The sequence below is a fragment of the Triturus cristatus genome, chromosome 10 (assembly GCF_964204655.1).
Source record: "Triturus cristatus chromosome 10, aTriCri1.1, whole genome shotgun sequence".
In the NCBI taxonomy this organism is placed as follows: domain Eukaryota; kingdom Metazoa; phylum Chordata; class Amphibia; order Caudata; family Salamandridae; genus Triturus; species Triturus cristatus.
Window position 1 is genome coordinate 556417513 of NC_140593.1, and position 24286 is coordinate 556441798.

Genomic DNA, 24286 nt, shown 5'->3' on the forward strand with positions numbered 1-24286 from the left:
GTGACTACACACAGACCAGGGAACACATTGCAAGGAGGGGAAGGGAGGCAGGAGAGCACCGCTATACTGTGGGTAACAGGATCTGCACAGCACATTTAAACCCTGGCAGTGTATCCATGCAACTGCGCACTTACAAATGCTGGTGACACACAACAAACACACATGTACCTACCCCCTTCCTGCTGCTGCTTCTCCCGTAAGCGCCTGTCCAAGTCTAGAAAGACTACCGCCAGCACACGCTTGTGGATGTGGGTCAGACGGCGGCGCCCACGGTTCTTATGGGTCTCAGGTGAGTCCCCCAGCAGGACCCGTGCGATCCTCCGCGTCCAGCACCGGATATCCTGCCAGCGTTTCCTCACCTGGGCCAGGCGCCGCTTGCGACCCTCCGTCCTCCTCACGGCACTGATGGCGTTCATCCGGATCTGCTTCTTGGCAGAGGCGTCTACCTGTGAGGATGAACAAGTGACACTACATCAATACACCTGCACGCGCGTGTGTACGGTCCGTATCACTATGGGTACGCATACGCGAGCACACCCATAGTGATAGTGAGCGTACGCGCGTGTGTACGGTCCTTATCACTATGGGTGTGCTCGCGTATGCGTACCCATAGTGATACGGACCGTACACACGCGCGTACGCTCACTATCACTATGGGTGTGCTCGCGTATGCGTACCCATAGGGATACGGACCGTACACACGTGCGTACGCTCACTATCACTATGGGTGTGCTCGCGTATGCGTACCCATAGTGATACGGACCGTACACACGCGCGTACGCTCACTATCACTATGGGTGTGCTCGCGTATGCGTACCCATAGTGATACGGACCGTACACACGCGCGTACGCTCACTATCACTATGGGTAGGCCTACGGCAGCACTCCCATAGTGATAGGGAACGTACACACACCCTCAGAGCGAATGTACGGTGCCTTTCACACATAACAGTGGTGACAGGCAGCACACAGGAAGGAATAGAGCTGACATACTTGTCCATGGATGGACATCAAGGCATTGTCTGGGCAGTACTACATGTGTGGGGCACAGGTGTGAAAGGCTGTGATGTGGCACATTACTCCTGAGTTGTGAAGGCAATAGATGTATGATGAGATGTGTACAGATGTTATGTGTGACGGTGCAATATGTGCCAGACATGCCCTTAACTCCTTTGACATGTGTGCATGTCGTACTGCACACTTGGGATGAGCGTTACTGGCATGGCACAGTCAACAACACACGCAAGTGTCCCCTGATGCCCGCTACAGGGGTTACCACACCAGACATGTGACTACCCACGGTGCACGATGTGTCTATGTCATGTATGTGTGGTGTGTTCACATTAGCTTGATGTTGGTGTTCCCTCAAAAGCATCTGCTGTTGCAGCAACCAACATGTGTCTGTGTGTAGATGGCCATGGCACACTGTTACGCACACCAGGCCACATGTGGTATCGGATGTAAGGTGTGTATGTATGCAGGGGACACGGAGTAGCGTAACAAGGACCTGTCTGCATCCTCTCAATGTATGTGTGGTCAGTCATGACATGTACACCTTAATGGCAAGGTGTGTGGGCTGTCCTAGTGTAATGTCATGTGACCTGTGGCTCTAGTGTTCTGCTACCTGTCTCTGCAATCAACATCCTACTTCTGCTGATGTGTTGATGTATGTCACTCCTGTGTTGCGTCTGGCTGTTCACTTACACTGGGACACAGCTAGTCCCATGCCATGGGATGTAGAGGTTCACAATCTCCGTGTGTAGCTGGATCTTGGTAGGAGTGTCACCTGGCAGCCATACGTGTCCAGGGCATGTAGCACATACCTGACTCCCTATGTAGCATATGTGTATTGACAGATTAACATGTGCTCAGTACATATAAATTGTTGTTGTAGTGCACTCACTCTTCCTTGTCACTTCCAAATTACTGCAGAGCGCCGCCTCTTCCCCGACCAATTCCGGACTTGGCTGACATGCGGGAGAATGACTGTATACGCTGCTAGCGCTTCCCACAACCGTTGATTGAGGAGTTGACGGCAAGGCTGGCACCACACCTGCAACCACTGCACAGGTATCCTACGGCACTGACACCCAAGCTGAAGGTAATGGCAGCCCTACATTTTCTTGCCACGGGTACCTTTCAATATACCATAGCTCATGTTGGTGGCATGTCCCAGAGCATGTTCAGCCGTGTGCTGCATGATTTCTTAGAGGCCATGTTGCTTCACCTGGATGAGTTCATCCATTTCCCAACTCCTGAACAGTTGACTGGGGTCAAGCGTGTATTCTATGCCCTGGGAGGGATGCCCCATGTCATTGGGTCCATAGATGGGACACATGTGGCTTTGGTACTACCACAGGCACAGGAGGTAGCGTACAGGAATCGCAAACACTACCACTCCATCAATGCCCTTGTGGTGTGTCTGTCCAACATGGTGATTTCACATGTCTGTGCTCGTTTTCCAGGATCAGCACACGATGCCTACATCATGAGGCGTAGCAGGGTGCCTGAAATGATGACGCAGCTGCGCAACGAACGAGCATGTGTTGTTGGTGGGTACACTCTGTCTGTCCTGTATTTTGCGTAGACTTCCAGCACGACCGCTTCTCCTGTCCTACTTATGTCCATATGGTTTCCATGTAGGGGACGCTGGCTATCCCAACATGCCATGGCTGATCACACCTCTCCGCAACCCCAGCACGCCGGCCCAGCTCCGCTACAACACCGCCCATGGCCGGACAGGGCGAGTGATAGAGAGGACATTTGGCCTCCTGAAGAGCCGATTCAGGTGCCTACACAAGACCGGCGGCGCCCTCCCATATGCCCCGGCGAAGGTCTGCAAAATCTTCATGGTCTGCTGCATGCTGCACAACATGGCAGTTGAGAAAGCTGTGCCACTCATCCTGGATCAAGATGATCAGGACCATCACCCGTGGAGGACGAAGGGCTTGGCAATGGGGCTAGTGATGTGGAGGATGTGGTTCCACAAGAAGACATCCGAAGTCGGCTCATACACGACTTCTTTGCTTAGTGGTGAGTACCAGTGTCTGAGTGTGCACGCATTGGTCCCCGTGTGGCATGTGTTGCCATGTGTGTGTCCATCTGCATGTATGCCACGTGAGTCAGAGGTGTGTGTGGATGTGTCACTCGAGTGATGGTGCCAGTGATGAGTGTATTTCCACAGTCATAATTGTGACCTAGCATGTTGTCATCCTTACATGTGTCGAGTACATGCACATGCAAGTGGCTGTGCTTTTTGTGGCTGACTTCTTGTGTGCCTCTCATCCCCAGGTACTTGCACATGCCGTCTGCTGGTTGCATTGTTGTGGCACTGCTATTCCTCATGGACACGTCATCGTGTGCTGACTCAGCGTTACACGCACGGACAAGTTTGGAAGTCTCCTTAGGGTAAGGGATGCATATGGGGTGTATTGGGTGTGGCAGTTGTTTACGATGTGTGCACACTGCCCCTGTCGATGTTTGGTTCCTCTGCAGACATGTCGCATCACCATGGGACACATTACATGTAGCTGGATACACCTGAATAGATGGTCAGACTTGTTGATAGTCATCTGTGATGGGATAGTGGATTGTGATGATGGCATCAATGTGTGTAACACTGCCCTCGGACACATACGGTTTGCATTGGCTTGACATGGTGTGGGACTTCCACATCAGAGGATCAATGGTGTATGGCAGCCTCTCCGTGAGCAGCAGGGGGTGTTTAGCTGTTACCCGACACTTGTGTGCCAGTTCCATGGCTATCACGCATTTGTGCTGCAGAAGGGGGGTGCCAGTGTTGGACCCACATGTTACTCCACATGACCTGTGTATGTGTACTCCGAGTTGCCTCTGCACTCCGGAATACATGACTAATAAAGGTGTCCCTATGCCTCCAAGGTGCCTCTTCTCAGTCAATGCTGGTGTGTTGCCACGGTGCATACGGCATGTCTGGCATGGTTTTCCGTGATAGTGGCTATGTGTCTATGTGTAGAGTAGCAAGATGCAAGCTGTTTGTGTGGGATTAGACTCTGTATTGTGCATGATGTCCATGACTGTGTGGGTATTGTGACATGTGCCATCCCCATGCATCCAACGTTGGCCAGGCCACCATTCTCTGCATCCACCTGACTCAAGCTTGCGGGACATGGTTCTGCCACCTGTCTACACATACCTGGGTGCCCTCCAGGACACTCCACATGATCCCTGACCTCTGCGCATGGCTGTTGCTGTACTCAATATGTCTGTCGGCACGGTTGTGCGGCCACCCCCTCAGCTGGTTGGGCCCATCACGGGTGTGTATGGTGCTCCATGTCTGTCTTGCCTAATACATTGTGACCCATGTGTGTCCTGTGCCAGACTCAGGCCCCAGGGTATGGATGGTTGAAGTCATATGAAAACTCAGGCATGGTTAGACTTTACAAGACACATGTAAGGTAATAATGCAAAATGTAGGCATCATCTCTTTATCGTGTAACTTTTTATTTGTGTTGGGGTACGTGTTGGGGGGGGGGGGGTATGACAAGAGGGGCTTTCCGGGTGTGTGGAATCCAAAGTTCACTGGGGGAGTTGGTGTCCTTGCCATTGGAAATCATCAGAGTCCATGCCACAGTCTTTGTCATCATTGGTCAGACAGTGACCAGCAAGTCCATGTGGCAGAGAATGTCTTTTGCTGATGTGCTGCTGTTGGTCCAGTGGGCCAGGTGCCAGGCCAGGTGTCCTGGGAGATGGTGCTGTTGCGCCGACCCTCACGGTCTTTTCCGTGGACGACCCGCCCTCCTGCGGGAACCCTCAGAAGCAGGCCGTGACGATGTTTGGGATGCTCCGTCGGATGTCTCCTCCTCCTCCTGATCCCTCCCTGTGGGTGATGATGTTCTTCGCCTGGTGGCACAGGGAGGGTTGCCCATGTTGTCGGCTATCCAACGGAGTGTACGGTGAATTCCCGTGAACACCGTCACGAGCTCAGCCTGTCTGTCCTCCATCCGCTCTTGGTGTCGCAGTTGACAGGCATGTTGCTCCGCATGTTGCTGGGCCTGCTGGGTCTTGATCTCCTCGAGGGTCCCCTTCATCTCGTTGAGGGTGGACACAACCTGGCTCATGCCCGTGGTGTCCTGCCGGTATGTGTCCAGGATGTTTCTTACATGGGAATATACCGGTTCCGCAGCCAACTGGTCAGGCTCGCGCCTCCGCCGTCCTCCACTCCCACCACCCCTGCCCACTTGCACCTGGCCTGCCCTTGTGGGCACATCGGGTCTCCGGGACCCCTGAGGGGTGGCATTAGCGTTGTCGCAGCCTCCTCCTGGGTGCCCGGTACACCGTGTCCCTCCTGGTCAGCCTGGCTGCGTTGTGGTGGTGGGGCAGGGATCCTGGGTGTCTCCTGGGATGTGGCAGGAGTGGGGGTGGTGGTTGGCCCAGTTGTACCTGATGCAGGTGCTGCAGGTGGTTGGACACCAGAGGGGCCAGGTTGGCCGGGGTCATCCACAGAGTGGTGAGAGTCGTCGCTGCCGGTGGGATCGTCATCCCGCAGAGCCGGGTCCTGTGAGTCTTCCCCCCCAGTGTTGGGGGGTGATCCACGACATTGACCTGTGTGTGAGAGAGACAAAGTTATTTTTGTTCCATGCAACATCCATGTTTCATTCGTTTCAAAGTTGGCACATTTCCTCTGGGTATTTGGATATGTCTTGCATTCCACTCACAGTGCACTTGTGCATGGGTATGTCCCTTGGCCACAGCTTTTGAGACTTTACCTATGTGTGACACAGTCTTACTTGCTGCGTCAATTGTGACTGCAGTCAGCAGTGGAGTGAGCAGGTGTGGCGAGCCATGCATTGGCGCCTTCCGTGTTGCACTGTACGTGGGCACATGGAGTTGTTCCACACACTTATATAATGCAGGTAGCTGTCGTTGTGCTCGTGCACAGGTTGAGACATGGCCCAGTGTTTTGCCATGGAGAAGAGAGGGGGATTCAGGCACTGGCCACCCTTGTCTACATGCACACAGTCCACCTGCTGACGAGCAGACATTCCCACACCACCCAAGGCTGAATTGGTCTCCCTGTGTCTCCCTTTCTCACTCCCTCTCTGTCCCCCTCTCCCTCCCTCCCTGTGTCAGCCTCCTCCCTCTGTCCGTCTCCCTGTGTCTCCCTCCCTCTCTCTCCCCCTCCCCCTCCCTCTGTGTGTCACCCTCTGTCACCTCAGCCCAGCTTCCTAGGCACACACTTTTTGCAGATCTTTGAATGGCCCTTGGCTTGTTCATGTGAGTTTGTTTCTGATCTCCAGGCACCCATTGGGTGTAGTGTCTGTGTCTGCGCTGCTGCTGTGGTGGTGTGTGCTGCCACTCTTTCACAGTGTTGGCTGTTCATTAGCTGCTGTCATGTGCAAAAAGTGCCTTCACCCCCATGTCTTAATGCAAGGCGTCCGCCATTTGCTGGCAAGTCTTTCCTGTGTGGGGACACACTGTTTGTCTGGCTGTGACCTAGGCCTTATGGGCAGATGGCATTGTTGTCTGCTTCTGAGTTGCACTATGTGATTTTTGAGGCCCACACTCCCGCCATCCGGGTTACCGTGTCTTGTGTTGGTGTTTTCTGTGGCCTGTGACTTGGGATTGTCCAGCTGGGTGCATGGGGCATGGTGGCGCTAGTGGCATGTGCGTGTTCATGGAGTGTGGTTGAGTCATGCGATAGCTTGGGGTGGTTGCGTGCATGATTGTGAGTTGTGGATGACGTTCCCCCCATGTGAGGTGAGTTGTTTGTGTACTCACCAGGCTCTCGGAGTCCTTCTACTCCGTCCACTGCCACCACCGGCAGTATGGCCATCACCTTCTCCTTCCAGGGATGGTATTGTACGCGTCTGCGGGGCGGCCCTCCTCCAGTGATGTTGGCCTGGTTGTGGTCGTCGGTCATTTTGGCTCGGACCCTCCTCCGCAGATCGTACCACCTGGCTTGGCGTTCATGCCTGGTGTTACCCGCTCGTCCACTTGTGCATTGAACACGATCCCTAACACACACTACGACTCCCATAATGCCTCCTAATAGGCTGACGAGTTGTGTACCTTCCCAAACCCTCCCCTAAGAATGCTCATTGGTCCTTGAGGACGTTTAAACCAAGCCCCTCCTGGAAGTCGTTGCTTGGCTTCCGAAGCTCTCGCTAAACCCGTGGAACCCGCCTAGCCCTTTCCTTGCTTTTGCTGCCTACTGTTACACCAGAACTCTGCTGCTGCACGGAAGCGTTTCCCGATGTCACGAAAAGGAGGTCTCCGGATCAACTATCTTTCCTTTGGAGCTTTTCATGGCTTTTCCTAAGCCGCGGACCGGCAAAGACACATTGTATCCCTTGCCTAATTTAGGACCCCGAGCCTATCACGGAACCTCGCTCTGCCACTACGAGCCTCACTACTTCGTCCCCGCTCTTCTGCCCGCGTTGCGGGATTCATTTGCACTGTGCTGCCGTTAACAGTGCCTACTCCTGGAGGAATCATCGTAGGGGGAAATTCCCGCCGCACTGATGGACTAACCTGATATTGGCGCTTCTAGTGTATAGCACGCGTTGCTCGTGTGCCGCTTTGTTGGGTTTGATCTTATTTTTGTTGGATCTTATTTTTGTTGGATCGTTGCAAAAAGCACAACGACAAGACTGCTAAAAACATTTACGAACTCCAAATCCTTTCCTGATAGCCTGGTGAATTCTTGTGGGAGTTTTTCTAGACTTGTACGTCCTGAATGTTTTTTTTTCTTCAACAAAAACTTTATTGCTGATTAAATTCCCGACACCAAGAATCAACCGTTATTTGGAGGAGAGTAAGATTGGGACTTACGTTCTTTTGGCTACTTTTCAAACTCCCTTCATTCCTCATTGGGGAGCACGCTCCGAAACAACGATCTCCACTGCATATTTAGAAGGATTTTGCGAAGGTACTCACTCTTTACCTATTCCATTGAATACACATACCTAGGGCGAGGTGATTGTTGCTCACAACAGTGCAGGGGTAGTATTAACCCTTCTCTTCTTTATCTTGTTTCCCTGTTTATTATTTTTCTGTTACTGCAGTCATCAGTCTCCTACCTTGCTCCTGCCGTCCCCAGTCCTCAGTCTCCTACCTTGCTCCTGCCGTCCCCCTGAGACTCTGTCGCCTCCCTGGTGGGCTATCTGGAATTACTTTCTTGGTCCCGGTTCTTCCCTGTGGTATACATCGTTGCTCAGTACGCTTGTGCTCCTGACAATGAATATACCCTAGGGGAGATAGGTGATTCTGGTCTTCGCTCCCGTGGATGTTGGTGGTCGCCCTAAGCTTTACCAAGTAAGTGCGGTTACAAGAGTGACACCTGGTCCTTCTGGTGGACGCAACAGCATTCACAGCATCGACAATCGTCTGCCACATGGCTGTTTTTTCGGAAATGCTGGTCTGTCTGACCAATGTTCCAAAGAGGTGTGGCTCGACTCTGAGGATTTTGTCGACAAGGACCTCCAACTCTTGGCTAGTGAACTTTGGATTCTTGTTAGTGGGCATGGTGAGGGGTGTGGGTGTGGATGGTTGTGGGGGGTGTGGGTGTGGATGGTTGTGGGTGTGTGGGTGTGGTTGTGCAGGTGTGTGTGAATGTGATGAGGGGGTGTTTGTGAAGGTGGTAGTGTGAAGGTGTGCAGGTGTAAGGTGTAGTGGAGGTTGTAGTATGGTGCAGTTGTTTCTCGGTGTGGTCTGGCAGCAGTGGGTCTGTTGCAAAGGATCATGGTTTGTGTGTGTTGGGCCTTTTTATTGGTCCATTGGTGGGTGTGGCTGTGTTTGAACTTTGGGTGGGTGTATTATAAGGAGTGGTTGTGTTTTGGGCCTCTGTTTGGGAGTTTGGCAGTTGCAGGTCAGTGAATGTGTTGTATTTGTGCTTGTTGGACATGTTTTGTGGCTTTGTGCGATTCGAATAGAGTCTTCTTGTGTTGTTTTGCTTTGTCCTGGTTGTGTACGTGTGTTTTTAGCGTGTGTACGGTGTGTACATCGGCCATTTTGTTGTACAGTGCTGTCCTTGTCTCTGGCTTGGTACGACTCGTACATGCGCGATGTTGGGTGAAGGTGCTGGTGTTGGGGCCTGGGGTGCGCTCCGTACTTAGACTGTTGGGGTCGCTCAATACATACGCGGGTGGGGGTACGGGCCGTACATACATGGTTGGGGTCGGGGTACGCTCAATACATACGCGGGTGGGGGTACGGGCCGTACATACACGGTTGGGGTGGGGGTACGCTCCATACATACGTGGGTGGGGGTACGGGCCGTACATACACGGTTGGGGTGGGGGTACGCTCCATACATACGCGGGTGAGGGTACGGGCCGTACATACACGGTTGGGGTGGGGGTACGCTCCATACATACGCGGGTGAGGGTACGGGCCGTACATACACGGTTGGGGTGGGGGTACGCTCCATACATACGCGGGTGAGGGTACGGGCCGTACATACACGGTTGGGGTGGGGGTACGCGCCATACATACGCGGGTGAGGGTACAGGCCGTACATACATGGTTGGGGTGGGGGTACGCTCCATACATACGCGGGTGGGGGTACGGGCCGTACGCACGGGGGTGTACATACACGGGTGGGGGTTCGACTCGTACGTACACGGGTGTTCATACACGGGTGGGGGTTCGACTCGTACGTACACGGGTGGGGGTTCGACTTGTACGTACACGGGTGTACATACACGGGTGGGGGTTCGACTCGTACGTACACGGGTGTACATACACGGGTGGGGGTTCTACTCGTACATACACAGGTGTACATACATGGGTGGGGGTTCGACTCGTACGTACACGGGTGTACATACACGGGTGGGGGTTCGACTCGTACATACGAGGGCTGGGGGGGTGGTTGGGCGCGTACATACGGGGGCTGGGGGGGTGATTGGGCGCGTACATACGGGGGCTGGCGGGGGTGTTGGGCGCGTATGCGGGCACATGTCTCCATGGTTGCTATAGGAGTTCGGTGCGGACGGTGTTTTTTCCATCCGGTTGTAACATCGGACGCACGGGATGGATCGTACTTCCGCGGTCGGACTTCACTTTTCACATTTGTACGGTAATTAGTCCGGGGACGTGTCGGGCACATTTTCCGACCCGAGGACGTGTGGGGAATTATTCCCAATGCGATTCGTATGGACTTTTTCCCATGCGAATTGTAGTTGGCAGTTTGTACGGCACTTGTACGATTCGTACGGTAAAAAGACCGGATACGAGTCGTATGGGGACATTTTTTCCAGGATCGTAATCGGCACCATAAATGTAATCGCTTATTGCAGAGTGCCTAGTGTATTAATTCACAAGTAATGAAAATGCCTTAGATTTAAACGTGCATTATAGAGTCTGCACGTGTAGAAGTGACTAATTGTGCTTAAAGTGAAGAAATGCAATGCACATAAATGCAATGTTTAAAATGTGTAATCCTTGATGTGTACAGGCCTTAATGGATGTTCACGTTTTGCTACGAGAGGCCTAATTATTTCTTATGTTAGCTGAATTATGTAGGCCTGAAATGTGTTTCCCTGGGAGAGCTCTCGGTTTAGGACAGTCAGCAGATTTCATGTACGTGCAAGGTTATTTCGATTCACATACTTTCTGTTGCAAATGCAAGGACATCGTCTTCGTTAGTTAGACTGATGAGCTTTGTTTTAGGAGTTAGGTATGGAGGAGACCTGCTACAGTGTATCGTGGAATGCTGATAATTGGAAGCTCTCTGGAGAAGCCTGAGACCCAAGGTCGTACCAACCGTTATTGGACGGTGTGCAAGTTTCTGGAAAATTACCTTCCAGAGGTGTTCAGCCAAAGGAGGTGTTTCGGTGGCGTGTTCTATTGATTGCTCATTTTGTATTGGGGACAGTGCCACGACGGAGGAGCAGCAGAGAAGAGCAGACAGGAGCAGAGAACGGTTAGGAAGGGAAGAGAGGGATCGATTCTTAGAAGAGAGACTTAGAATGACCATTGACTTATGCAACGTGAGTGTACTTCTTAGGAGGTCTTCACGAGCTCACACCTTTTTCTCTCTATTTGGGTTGGGAAATGCTAAGCAAGGATGTCACCTTAGTGCTAGAGCAGGGACAGAACTAACTGATCACTTCGTTTTCTTTAGGTAACTAATGAAGACTGGAGCAGTCCTTGCTTGCCTAATTTTTCTAGAATTATTGATTCTTTTTATGCTACACCGAATCAGATTGGTACATAGAATGCTTTTTGTATTAGTGCCCATGTATTTTTTCAACCTCGTCATGAGGTGTTTGTATGTTCAGTTATTTTTGGCTATGTAATAAAATCCTCAAATGGTAAGTCGGAGTCAGTGATCCTTTCCGAGTCTAAATTGTTTGATGCATATTATTTTGTGATAGGTACTTTGGGTTCTTTCCTTTACACTTCCTAGCAGATAAAAAGATCCAGTCGACCGAGGAATCTTATGAATGGTAAGATAAGAGATAAGATGAGAATCCGGCATTATCACAGGCGCCCTCCTCAACACTCCACCCCTTTTCAGGGTCCATGCCACTGCGACCAGCGATATGCAGTGGGCACCGCATGGCGGGTTGCCAGCCAGGCAGTGGCGACTCGCTGGGGGATGGGGGACCCTCCTGGGATGCACGCTGTAAGGTGATCCCTAGCCTGGGAGCTCCCTGTAGTACCTGTACCAGTGCCCTAGTACCTCACATCTGTGCTCTTCCCTGCTTTAGGCACTACTTTATCAGCCACAGGTAGAGACGGCTTCAGCTGTGTGGGAGAACTCATTTCATACCAAAAAGAAATATTGACAGAGACAATATTTTTGAAACTTTTTTTGCAAGAGTATGCCAGAAAAACATTTCACATTCTCCGCCTAATTGTGGGGTCTGTGAGAAGGAGATCAGGGAGGAAATAGTGACGTTTCACGGTTCTATTAACAATTTTCATGCACAAACTTCCCACAACCAGGGGCATCCGGCATCTGTGAGGCATATCCAGCAACTGAATTACATTGCTGTTACCCACCCAGGGTTTACCCACTCCTGAGTTTAGAACTCATACTGAATTATGACACCGTATCCTCATGCAAGGATACTTCATACTGCATTATTTATTTCCTTTTTTTTAACAAAATACAGGAAAACAAGTTATGGCTTTATAAATGTAAAACACATGCAAGAATAGAACAATACATAAGCATTAAATATGCAACATATAGAAATATACATCAACATCTCTAAACATAAAATCAAGCAAGTATAGTACAGTTCATAGGCAGTAAATCTGCAAAATATGGAGGAGGCAAGCGCCGGAGCAAGATGGCCGCTTGAACACCGGGCTCCGTGGTCGCCACCCCTGGGACCCCTTATCCTGCATGAGATCCTGCCCTGAACTGCATATGTAAGGGTATCACTTGGCAAGCGGTGCCGAATCCCGAAAAAACGGTGTCTCTGCCCCCCTCGATGGCTGAGTTCTCGGCGCCGCTTGTAGGGGCCTACACGAGGACTTCGAGCCGGGAGCTGGAGTGAAACAGGGACGGCAAGGAGGTGGGACGGAGGCGGCGGCGTGGACCGGAAGTCGCCGGCCGGGGGGACGCCATTCCTCGGCGTGAGTTCGGAACTGAGAGGCGCGCTGGTGGCTTTTTCCCCTCCCTCCGGCTGCGGGCACAGACTGTGAATTTCCCCTGGGCGCGGCGGGGATGTGAGGCCGGAGACGCCGGAGGACGCTTACGGGTGAGCGGGGTGCCTGGGGGGACGGCGCCTTGCGGGGAAGACCTTCGCTGCACGGTCGGTGCATTGCATTGGGCACTCCGTAGCTGGTGAGAAATAGCTGGGCCCGTCCCCCTCTGCCGCCGGGGGCTGAGTGATCGGACCTGCCTGCACGGCTCGTGCAAGGGACTGCTGCGTTGTGCAGGTGCTGGAGGGGAGATACAGGGCCTAGAACTCGGACCGGGAGCCGCCGATCCAGGAGAGCCATCAGTAACGTATATTCGGGCCGCGCCCCCCTCAGCCGGGATCGCTCCAGGGCGTGGAGCGGAGGTGCTGGTGAACGGTGGCTGACCGTGGCGATCTTTGAGTGGCGGCTGGACCTGGTTGGACGCCACGGCGCACTGCCGGCGCCCGGGATGCGATTTCTTTCGGCCGGGGGCGCAAATCAAAAGACACTTTGGCAACACCAGAACCGCAGTTTGGGGGGAGGGCGTGATTGCAGAGAGATCGCCCTGGACTTGGAGAGGCGTAGACCGGCGCCAGCGGGACGGTGCAGAGACCTGCCAGCGAAATGGGGAGCAGGGTGGAGGCCGAGAAGTCCCAGTCTAGAATTAATAAAGGGAACAAGCTGATTCAGACCAATAAATTAGATCGCTATACGCAGCCTAAAGACCCGTCAACGGACCAGCGACAGGCATTGAAGGCCGGGAGAGACTCAGTGAGCCCCTCTCCGGAGCTGACCCTGCAGGATGTAATGACCGCCATAGGAGGGGTCAAGTCCTCCCTTGAAGGCAAGCTGGAATCCCTGGAACATAAGCTGGACACGGTCTCCATAGAAGTAAATTTAATACGGGCAGATCTCACCAAGGTCAATGAGAAAGTCAAATCTCTGGATATTAAAACGGCCGGCCTGACAGAAGACGTGTCGTGGCTCCAGCGAGTAGTCCAAGATCTCAAGGGTTTCTGTGAACTGGCTGAACGTAAGTTGGACGATTATGAAGGGAGGTCTAGACGGAACAACGGCCGCATTTTGGGGGTGCCCGAAAAATCAGTGGGACCCGCGCCCGACCTCTTTGTGGAATACTTGATTCTTAATCGGATCACTGACATAATATCGACTACCAAAATATAGACCTACAAAAATATCGATGCCAAAATATTGAATGCAAAAAAATCGAATTCCTATCTAAGTACAAAAATATCGAGTCTAAAATATCGTTGTAAAAAATATAGTCAGTCAAAATATCGAATTTTTTTTAATGTATTAAAAGTAATGCAAAAATAATAAAATAATACACATAATTAACTAAAACATATTTAAAAATACTTAAATAACCTTAAAAATAATAAATAATTAATGTAACTTAAAAAAAAACCTTACATTTTTATTTTTTAATAGATATATATAAACGTAATATTAATACAAAATAATTAATATTTTTACCGTAGGATAGCGGCTGGGTAAAATGTACCATTACCACTCCAGTGAGTGCAACAGTAGGGAAAGCGTCAGATAGCGTTGAGGTAAAAATAACTATTCCCACTACAAAGAGTGCAACAGTAGGGAAAGCGTTGGATAGCGGGAGGGTAAAATTTACTATTCCCACTCCAGTGAGAGCAACAATAGGGAAAACGTTGGATAGCGTATGGGTAAAAATGACTATTCCCATTCCAAAGAGTGCAACAGTCGGGAAAGCGTTGGATAGCGGGAGGGTAAAATTTACTATTCCCACTCCAGTGAGTGCAACAATAGGGAAAGCGTCAGATAGCGTAGGGGTAAAAATTACTATTCCCACTCCAAAGAGTGCAACAGTAGGGAAAGCGTTGGATAGCGGGAGGGTAAAATTTACTATTCCCACTCCAGTGAGTGCAACAATAGGGAAAGCGTTGGATAGCGTATGGGTAAAAACTACTATTCCCATTCCAAAGAGTGCAACAGTAGGGAAAGCGTTGGATAGCGGGAGGGTAAAATTTACTATTCCCACTCCAGTGAGTGCAACAATAGGGAAAGCGTCAGATAGCGTAGGGGTAAAAATTACTATACCCACTCCAAAGAGTGCAACAGTAGGGAAAACGTTGGATAGCGTAGGGGTAAAATTTATTATTCACACTCCAAAGAGTGCAACAGCAGGGAAAACATTGGATAGCGGGAGGGTAAAATTTACTATTCCCACTCCAGTGAGTGCAACAATAGGTAAAGCGTTGGATAGCGTATGGGTAAAAATTACTATTCCCACTCCAAAGAGTGCAACAGTAGGGAAAGCGTTGGATAGCAGGAGAGTAAAATCTACTATTACCACTCCAAAGAGTGCAACAGTAGGGAAAGCGTTGGATAGCAGGAGGGTAAAATTTACTATTCCCACTCCAGTGAGTGCAACAATAGGGAAAACGTTGGATAGCGTACGGGTAAAAATTACTATTCCCACTCCAAAGAGTGCAACAGCATGGAAAGCGTTGGATAGTGGGAGGGTAAAATTTACTATTCCCACTCCAAAGAGTGCAACAATAGGGAAAGCGTTGGATAGCGTATGGGTAAAAATTACTATTCTCACTCCAAAGAATGCAACAGTAAGGATAGCGTTGGATAGCGTAGGGGTAAAAATTACTATTCCCACTCCAGTGAGCGCAACAATAGGGAAAGAGTTGGATAGCGTATGTGTAAAAATTACTATTCCCACTCCAAAGAGTGCAACAGTAGGGAAAGCGTTGGATAGCGGGAGGGTAAAATTTACTATTCCCACTCCAGTAAGAGCAACAATAGGGAAAGCGTTGGATAGCGTAGGGGTAAAAATTACTATTCCCACTCCAAAGAGTGCAACAGTAGGGAAAACGTTGGATAGCGGGAGGGTAAAATGTACTATTCCCACTCCAGTGAGTGCAACAATAGGGAATGCGTTGGATAGCGTAAGGGTAAAAATTACTATTCCCACTCCAAGAGTGCAACAGTAGGGAAAGCGTTGGCTAGCGGGAGGGTAAAATTTACTATTCCCACTCCAGTGAGTGCAGTAGTAGGGAAAATAATAATTTAATATTTTTATTAAAATAATTTAATTATTAATACCAATACAAAAATTATTAAAATTAATTACCAATAACAAAATATTTAATAATCAAATAATTATAAATACCAATAAATATTGTTTATTTAATTAATTACTTATTAATAATTAATTAACAAACAATTAATTTTCAATACCAAAAATGATTAAATACAAATAATACCAATTAATAATTAATTAATATTAAATTAATTATCAATATACAAAATTAATTTCAATAATTAATTATTTTAAATTAAATTACTTCTCACCATATTCCCCTATAAACCCACGACCCACTACAAATAATAAATTAAAACAATTAACATAATTATCAATTAAACAATTAATAAAAATTAATTACTAATTAATACAAATTAATTACCAATTAATAATTAATCAACAACCAATTACCAATTAATACAAATTAATTACCAATTAATAATTAATCAACAACCAATTAATTTTCAATACCAAAAACTGATAAATATTCAAAAATACCAATTAATAATTAATTAACAGTAAATTAATTATCAATACACAAAAATATTTTTAGCAATTCATTCATTACAATTAAATTAGTACCCACCATATTCTCCAATAAACCCACAACCCACTACAAATTATAAATTAATACAATTAGCATAATTATCAATTAAACAATTAATAAAAATTAATTCCTAATTAATACAAATTATTTTCCAATTAATAATTAATCAACAACCAATTAATTTTCAATACCGAAAATTAATAAATAATAAAAAATGCAAATTAATAATTAATTAACCGTAAATTACCAATAAATAAAAATAAATATTTACTTAATTAATATTAAATTACTTCCCACCCTATTCCCCTATAAACCCACAACCCGCTACGGAATTAAATTATGCAAAAATTTAATAACATAAAATTCATTACTTTAAAAAAATTAAACATACATTACTAAAAATATTATACACTTTTAACACATATACTAACATGCAAAACACTTTAAAAAATCGATATTAATAAACATTCGATATTTTTTCATGCCTATATTATGACATTCGATATTACTTACCTGCAATTCGATATTTTTAACGACTATATTATGTCCATTCGATATTGTGTGCATTCTATATGTTAGACTCGATATTATGTCCATTCGATATTTTTTTTTCGATATTATGTCTAGTTACCTTTTTAATCACCTCAAGCCTAAGGGCCTCGGAAAATTCTTCACCATCGAGCGGGCGCACAGGGTCCCGGGTGGGCGACCCAAGCCTGGAGCGCCACCCCGCCCACTGATTGCACGAGTCCTCAATTTTAGGGACAGAGACGCTATCCTGCAGTTGGCCCGAGCGTCGGCCCCTCTGCGCTATGAGAATGCCGCCCTCTCCTTCTTCCCAGACTTCACTCAGCTGGTGCAAAAACAACGTAAGACTTTCCTCGCAGTCAAGAAACAGCTCAGGGACAAAGGGATTAAATACGCTATGATGTTCCCGGCGCGTCTGCGGGTGGAGAGCGAGGGGAAGGTGTGTTTTTTTGATACCCCCGAAGTGGCGGCGGACTGGGTCGACAGTCGTCACGTTCATGGGGCTGGAGGGCACCGCAGAAGCGGGGAAGAAGAGGTGCAGGAACAGGCCTGAAGTCGGCGGGCGGGCTTATGGACACTGTACTGGTGATCAGGTATGGGGGTCGTGGACCCCAGAATGGGACATAATCAGTGGGAACATGGCATCGCAGCAATGGACTGCTGAGTGACATTCAGGGCACAATTCTGTTAGAAATAGGGGACCTGGGGGTGGTGGGTGGGCTGCCTCCTCGGTACTACATTTAGTTATCGTTAGAGATAGGGTATAGGGCGACAGGCACTCTGCCAGTTTGTTATGGGTGGTCCCAATCAGCAGGGGTGCAGGGTGGGGGGAAGTTGGGGGGGATTGTTATTGCATTTGAATTTGTTGTTGTAATGTGTTTTTCGACGACGTCAGAATGGTTAGCAGAGCGAGAGCGACTACTGCAACAGTATGGTAATGAGCAATGAGCGGGGTTTGGGGGTCAAAGTCCTCAGTTGGAACGTAAACGGGCTGGGGGACAAACTAAAGCGGGGGATGGTCAGCCAATTCGTCAGGAGGCACGCCCCGGATGTAGTCCTCCTCCAGGAAACACATCTAGTTGGGAATAAATGCATGGCCCTGCACAGGGGTGGGGGGGTACAGAATGGTGGCACACTTGGGATTCACATCTGGGTCCCGAGGGGTGGGCATACTAGTGAAGAACTCTTTCCCTTTCATAATAACGGCTTCCTGGACCGATGTCCGTGGCAGGTATGTCGGGGTTTCAAGTCAGTGGGAAGGGAGGACGGCTACATTTATCTCCATATATATCCCGCCCGGTTTGCAAGCGGACACCTTTAAAGATCTGGGCTCCCTCTTTCTAACATTCCCGCTCGGTATCCTGGTAATAGGGGGAGACTTCAGCGCGGTGGTAGCCGGGGATGTAGATAGGCACCCGCCGCAGGACTTGCGACCCTCCCAGAGGTGGCTGTCAAACTTTCTAGAAACAGTGGGGATGGTGGATGGGTGGTGTACCCTCAACCCTGGCAGGGCACAGTATACTCACGTATCGAGTGTACATCGTAGTCTGTCGCGCATTGATTACATCCTAGTCCTAGCGTCTCAGGCCCATACTATCCAAGAGATTCGTCATCTGGGACGGGGTATCTCCGATCACTCCCCTGTGTGGCTTCAAATGGGAATGGGAAGCATCACTGTAGGCAAGATAGCCCCAATAAACCCATGGTACCTGAAGGATCCGACCATCCGCAAAAATGCTATCAAGGCCACTGACGATTACTTTCAGGAAAATGGGGGCACGGTCGACTCTGCGCAGACCCTGTGGGAGGCGTACAAAACAGTCATTAGGGGAGAGGTTGTTTCTTCAATAGCGGGAAAAAGAGGGATAGGCATGCGGAATTGGTGAGAGCGGAGGAGGACGTGTTGAGGTCAGAGGAGGAGATAGCCCAAGGGGTGACCCCTGAAGGCCTCCACCGGTTGAAGTTGAGGCAGGAGGAGTTCAATAGCATTGCCAAAAATAGGGTGCAGACGCAGTGCGGCAGGGTTCAGAGCAGAGTGTACAAACTGGGTGACAAGGCCGGGAAGTTGATAGCGTGGCTGGACAGGAGAGAATGGGCCTAACGTCTGGTACCCGAGATACAGGGAGACGACTCGTGTCCTATTACCGAACCGCAGGCCATAGCAGACGCATTCGCTAACTATTACCAGTCGGTTTATAGTACCTCCGGGATATATTCAGAAGAGGACAATAGCGCGATGATAGGGGACATAAAACTTCCCACACTCTCGGATGAAAACGGGGCATACATGGAGTCCCCACTGACAGATAAGGAAGTGGCGCAGGCGATCAGAGGAGTGCGGTCCGGGAAAGCCACAGGTCCTAACGGTATTCCCGTAGAGCTCTACAAGTTGGCGGCTAATAAACTGGCCCCTCACATCCGTGCAATGTTAGAGGAAAGTAGAGAGAAAGGAATGCTTCCATACGACCAGCGGGTGGCCAATATAGTCATCATACATAAAGATGTCAAACCCAGAGCGAATTGCGCATCATATAGGCCAATATCGCTCCTAAATGTGGAGCCTAAAATACTGGCAAAACTGTTGGCCACGCGATTGATTAAGGTAATCAATACGCTGGTACACCCGGATCAATCAGGCTTTATGCCGCATCGTAACACGGCCCTCAACCTGCGCCGCCTTCACGGAATACTGAGTAGAGCGTCTACTATACAGGAGCCGGCGGCCCAGGTTTCATTGGATGCCACCATGGCATTTGACATGGTTGAGTGGCCCTATTTGTTTGCGGTGTTGAGCAAATTTGGGTTTGGTCCGGAATTTCTGAGCTGGATCCGTCTTCTATATTCCGACCCGATAGCCCGTGTAATAGTGAATAACCGAAAGTCCAAGGACTTCCAGTTGAGCAGGGGCACTCGCCAGAGATGCCCCCTGTCGCCGCTTCTCTTTGCTCTGGCTCTCGAACCGCTGGCAGCATGGATTGGGCAAGACCGATCTATTCGGGGACTACGGTGGACTAACGATTGGGAGGATAAGATCTCCCTGTACGCGGACGACATCCTACTCTATATCGCTGCCCCTAAGGCGTCACTGATCTCCCTATTGGACATACTAGCTATTTTTGGTAAATATTTGGGTTTTACAGTTAATTGGTCCAAGTCAGTAATTTATGTGCTGACAGGCGATCCGCCCGCAATACCATCGAATTGCCCAATAACGATTGCTTTGGAAGGCTTCCGATATCTCGGGATCTATGTGTCCCTGAATCCGAGACTGCGCTTTGCTCATAACCTGGACCCACCCCTGCAGCGACTCAAATCGGATGTCGCATGTTGGAGGTCCCTTCCTCTCTCCATGCTGGGAAGGGCGGTCCTCTTTAAGATGATAGCCCTCCCTCGTTTCTTATATGCGCTCCAGAACACAATGGATCTGGTCCCGGTGTCATATTTTAAGGAAATTGAGAGCCTCCAGAGGAAACTCCTCTGGGACGGCAGACCCCGGATCGCGTATTCAAAGCTAACCCTGAATTGGTACGATGGGGGTATTAGTCTCCCCGACCTTAGAAAATACTGTTGGGCAGCCCAGCTGGCGGCGATTAACCATGGTATGCATTGTAGCCCAGATGATCCCGGGTACGTTATGGATAGGTGGCTGCTCCCGGGGGGGGGGGACTATACTAGGGTTCTATATGCCAAGCCCGGTAGATTAAAAGACAATATAACATGATGGACACTGAATACTACCGGTATCTCCAGATCCGCCATGCGTTGCTAGCGCAGGTCCCCAGGGACGCGACGCTGCCGGAGGCTTCCCCACTGGAAGCCAGAGTGTTGGACGGGCATATCCCAGAGAAAACTATTTCCCTGATTTACAGGAAGTTAATTAACAATTTGGAGGATCCACTGGTGATCCTCAAGGGCAAGTGGAACAGTGAAGGCCTAGAACTGGATGATGAAGACTGGCAAGAGGCGGTCTCCTCCCCGAGGTGTAGCAACCCAGCCCAGGCTTAGGCTAGTGCAGCTTAAAATATTGCATAGAACATATGTAACGGGACCCGGACTGGTTCGCATGGGGCCGACGGAAAGCGGAGAGTGCAGGCGGGGATGTGGAGACACAGGGACATTCATGCATATAGTGTGGAGCTGTAAGCGGATAGAAGCGTACTGGAGAGGCATACATCACACCATGCGGACAGTACTAGGGGTCGACATACAGCCAGAGGCGCGGAGATGCCTGCTGAATGTCTGGAAGCCTACTGACCTCAACACATACACTAAGCAGTGGGCTACGCTGGCGTTCATGATTGCGAAAAGGAACGTCGCACAGTCGTGGGGTGCTGCTCAGACACCCCGTTTGGGGAGGTGGAAAGAGGATTTAGATTGGTGCATGTTGAGGGAAAAATCGGTGTTTGTAGCTAGGGGATGCCCCGGGAAGTGGAGCAAGGTATGGGGAGCCTGGAACCAGTATAGAGGTGATATATGCCCCCCACCTTATCGGCAAGTTGATGACGAAGCTCGTGAAACCCCCTAAACACCGAGAAACTATGCTTGTAATATATATTGAAATGTGTAAATTGCTACTGATGGAAATTGAAGTCGCCTGCAAATGTGTCATTGCTGTATGTCAGTCGAATTGGTTTAATAAAAAAAGAATTTACAAAAAAAAAAAAAATCTGCAAGATATGGAACCATACCTTGACATTGAATCTGCAAAGTGGCTTTCTTTGATGACACCACATTTCTCCTGTAACCATGGCAAGATACAAGCACGTTTTTAGAACAATACATAATCAATAAATCTGCAAGGTGTCTTTCTTTGGTGACACACCACTTCCCTTAGTGCTAATTGGCATCCTGATCAATAACATCTACAGGGCATGTTTTGCCAATCTCTGAAGAAGGTTCACCTAGAGAAGTAGAAGACCCCTCTTGTGAGCCCTGCAACCAGTTAGAACAATCACATTGATCCACTTCTACTTCAGAATATTTTCTCAAGGAGGCCACCTGAACATCAGAAAAGCGAACAAGAGTCCTCTTGTTCCACCTTCCCTAATCACCTAGAAGATCTGACCCTTTGCTCACTCATAGGACCTGTACAGGAGAGGTGAATTTCGACAAACCCCTCAGCACTCTCCTAGGATTTTTTTATTAACACCCAGTCACCAACTTGTATGTCCATGTTTTTGAAACTCTTGCTAGCATCAAATGATAATCTATTAGCAAAATCAAATAACTGTTGTTACTAGGTAGATCCTCATATGGCACAGAGAAGCCTCTGACAGGTCAGTATGTGGACCGTTTTTATTGGCTACTTGTGGGTCTGTTTTATAGACCGGTGGGCTATTTTTACTGCTGATTTTCTGATATTAGCACATAGACTGTAATTCGTCTAGCGCCCATACTCCGGCCACGGGTGCATTACGTGTACCCATTGGGGTGTTTCAGCATCTCTTGCATGCCTTAATGATTGAGCGCCCGGCCCCTCCAAGGTTGATGTGTGATCAAATGGATACCCCTCGGTCATGGCTTTGCTCTCGCAGCCCCAAACTGATTGAAGCTTTTACAGATGTTCATTTCCATCCCCTGCCACTGTGCTGCTCTCAGGGCAGCTTGTCAAGAGTAGGCTTTTCTCAAGATGGCTGAATTGGAACGGTGGGAAGAAGAGTGATAGTGTTGCTGCTGCCTCAGGCAGGCCATTTCCTCATGGGCAACGCTGCTCTGGATCCTGCCTTTACTGGTTAAGTTTGTGAATGTAGATTGTTATATGATTTTTTGAAATTTTTATGAAATAAACTATGTTTTGCTAGCTTAGGGCAACTTAGGCCTTCCCAGTCAGCTTTTATTGTGACATTTCAGTCTAAGATGTTATCCGATCTTCTTTTTATTCTGTGCCATAATGAAGATTCATGCATTTCTCTAGTCAAAGAAATAAAGTCTAGTAGCTCTGTAAGCAGGATGTACCAATTCAAGGACGAGAGCACTGTCCTAGGCTGTACGATTTACTATGTCATATTTCATGCACTGAGAACAGATGCTGAAAATATCTAAACTCTGTGTGTTTGTATCATGAAAATATCTTCAAATGTATTTTGTTGTAACTGTTGCTTCTTACTCTGTTTCTAATGGTTCTGAGCATGAAAACTGCAAACTAATGTAGCAGATGAGTTTATTCTTTGTCTAAATCCCCATAAAAAGAGATGGATTCTCCACATAAGGAGGGGACCCTTTCCCCATTCAATGAAGGCAAATCTGTGCTAGATTTGAATTTGAACTTTGCTAAGCTATATGCTTGATTTGATGCCTACTGATGCTAACATTGATGACCCAGCTTTCTCTATTGTATATCTGTAAAGCCTTAAACTAAGACCCTTGTTGTCATCCATACGAGAAATGCTTTTCTCTTGCTTGTTGCGTTCAGCTATGTCAGCTAACTAAGAGGGACGGATCCAGCGAAGAGCACCAAAGTCCAGTACGGGCTGCACCGCTCCCGATTCGGTGCCAGTGCGCAACAGAGATTCAAATAAATACATGGGTGTGTGCACTGACAAGTTTTAGTAACAAGGCTAGTCAGTAAGCTAAGTTGAGCACTCACTCTCTTAGCTGATGAGAGCTAGTGCTTAATTTGTAAAATGTTAAGTGCCAGAGCTCTGACTAGGAGGCCACTGCAGCTTGGACCACCTATTGCCCTTGTCATCGCTGCCAAAACAACTACTTACCATCTCTCTTGCATGTAAATGCGACAGTTCAGATTATTCCAGGTCCCCCAAAGCTAAAGGAATGGTGGGGGAGGCAGGTATTAGCAATTTTAATGTATATTTTATTCCTAAACTACCGTTGTTCTACTCATCTCTAAATTAGATGAGCAGCACCACCATGTGGTGGGCTGTTCTACGTATGGTGTTGACAATTAGGTGCCGGTGCCGAGCACCGGAAACAAATTAAGTGCCGGTGCTTAGCACCGGAAAGCCCCGGCTCAAATTAAGCATCCTGGATGGGGCTTTATTGCAAGAGTTACTGACATTGGAAGCTGAAGCAGCCCAAGCTAAGATGACGTGGTGAAGAGTTGAAGCCCTTTTAGCACAATGGCTGTTGCCTCCTTGACCACAAACAGGCCTGCAGCAATCAAATGGATGCAGCCTCCCATACTTTGCAAAACACCCATATAGCGTGTCTTTGCAAATTCAAAACTACAAGAATTTGTGAATATGGGCCAATTTCTAGCAATCTGGTTCGCTAATGGGGCCACTTTTATGTTGGTGCCTGGGCTTATTTCCTCTCCTAGTCCAGCCCTGCTTTACTTAATCTTGCGTTTGACCTGATCTTGCATTCCCTAAGAGCACACAAGTACACCCTTTTTCCAAATGTTGTGCTTCTGTAGTTTTATTTCATGCAATCTCTTTCTCTTGTATAGTGCATACAAATATCTGGTGAAATTCAGGTTATGGGTGGGTGTGAAGGACAATGCTCGATTGATTTACTCTGGAGTTGAGGCTGGATTCAGTGAA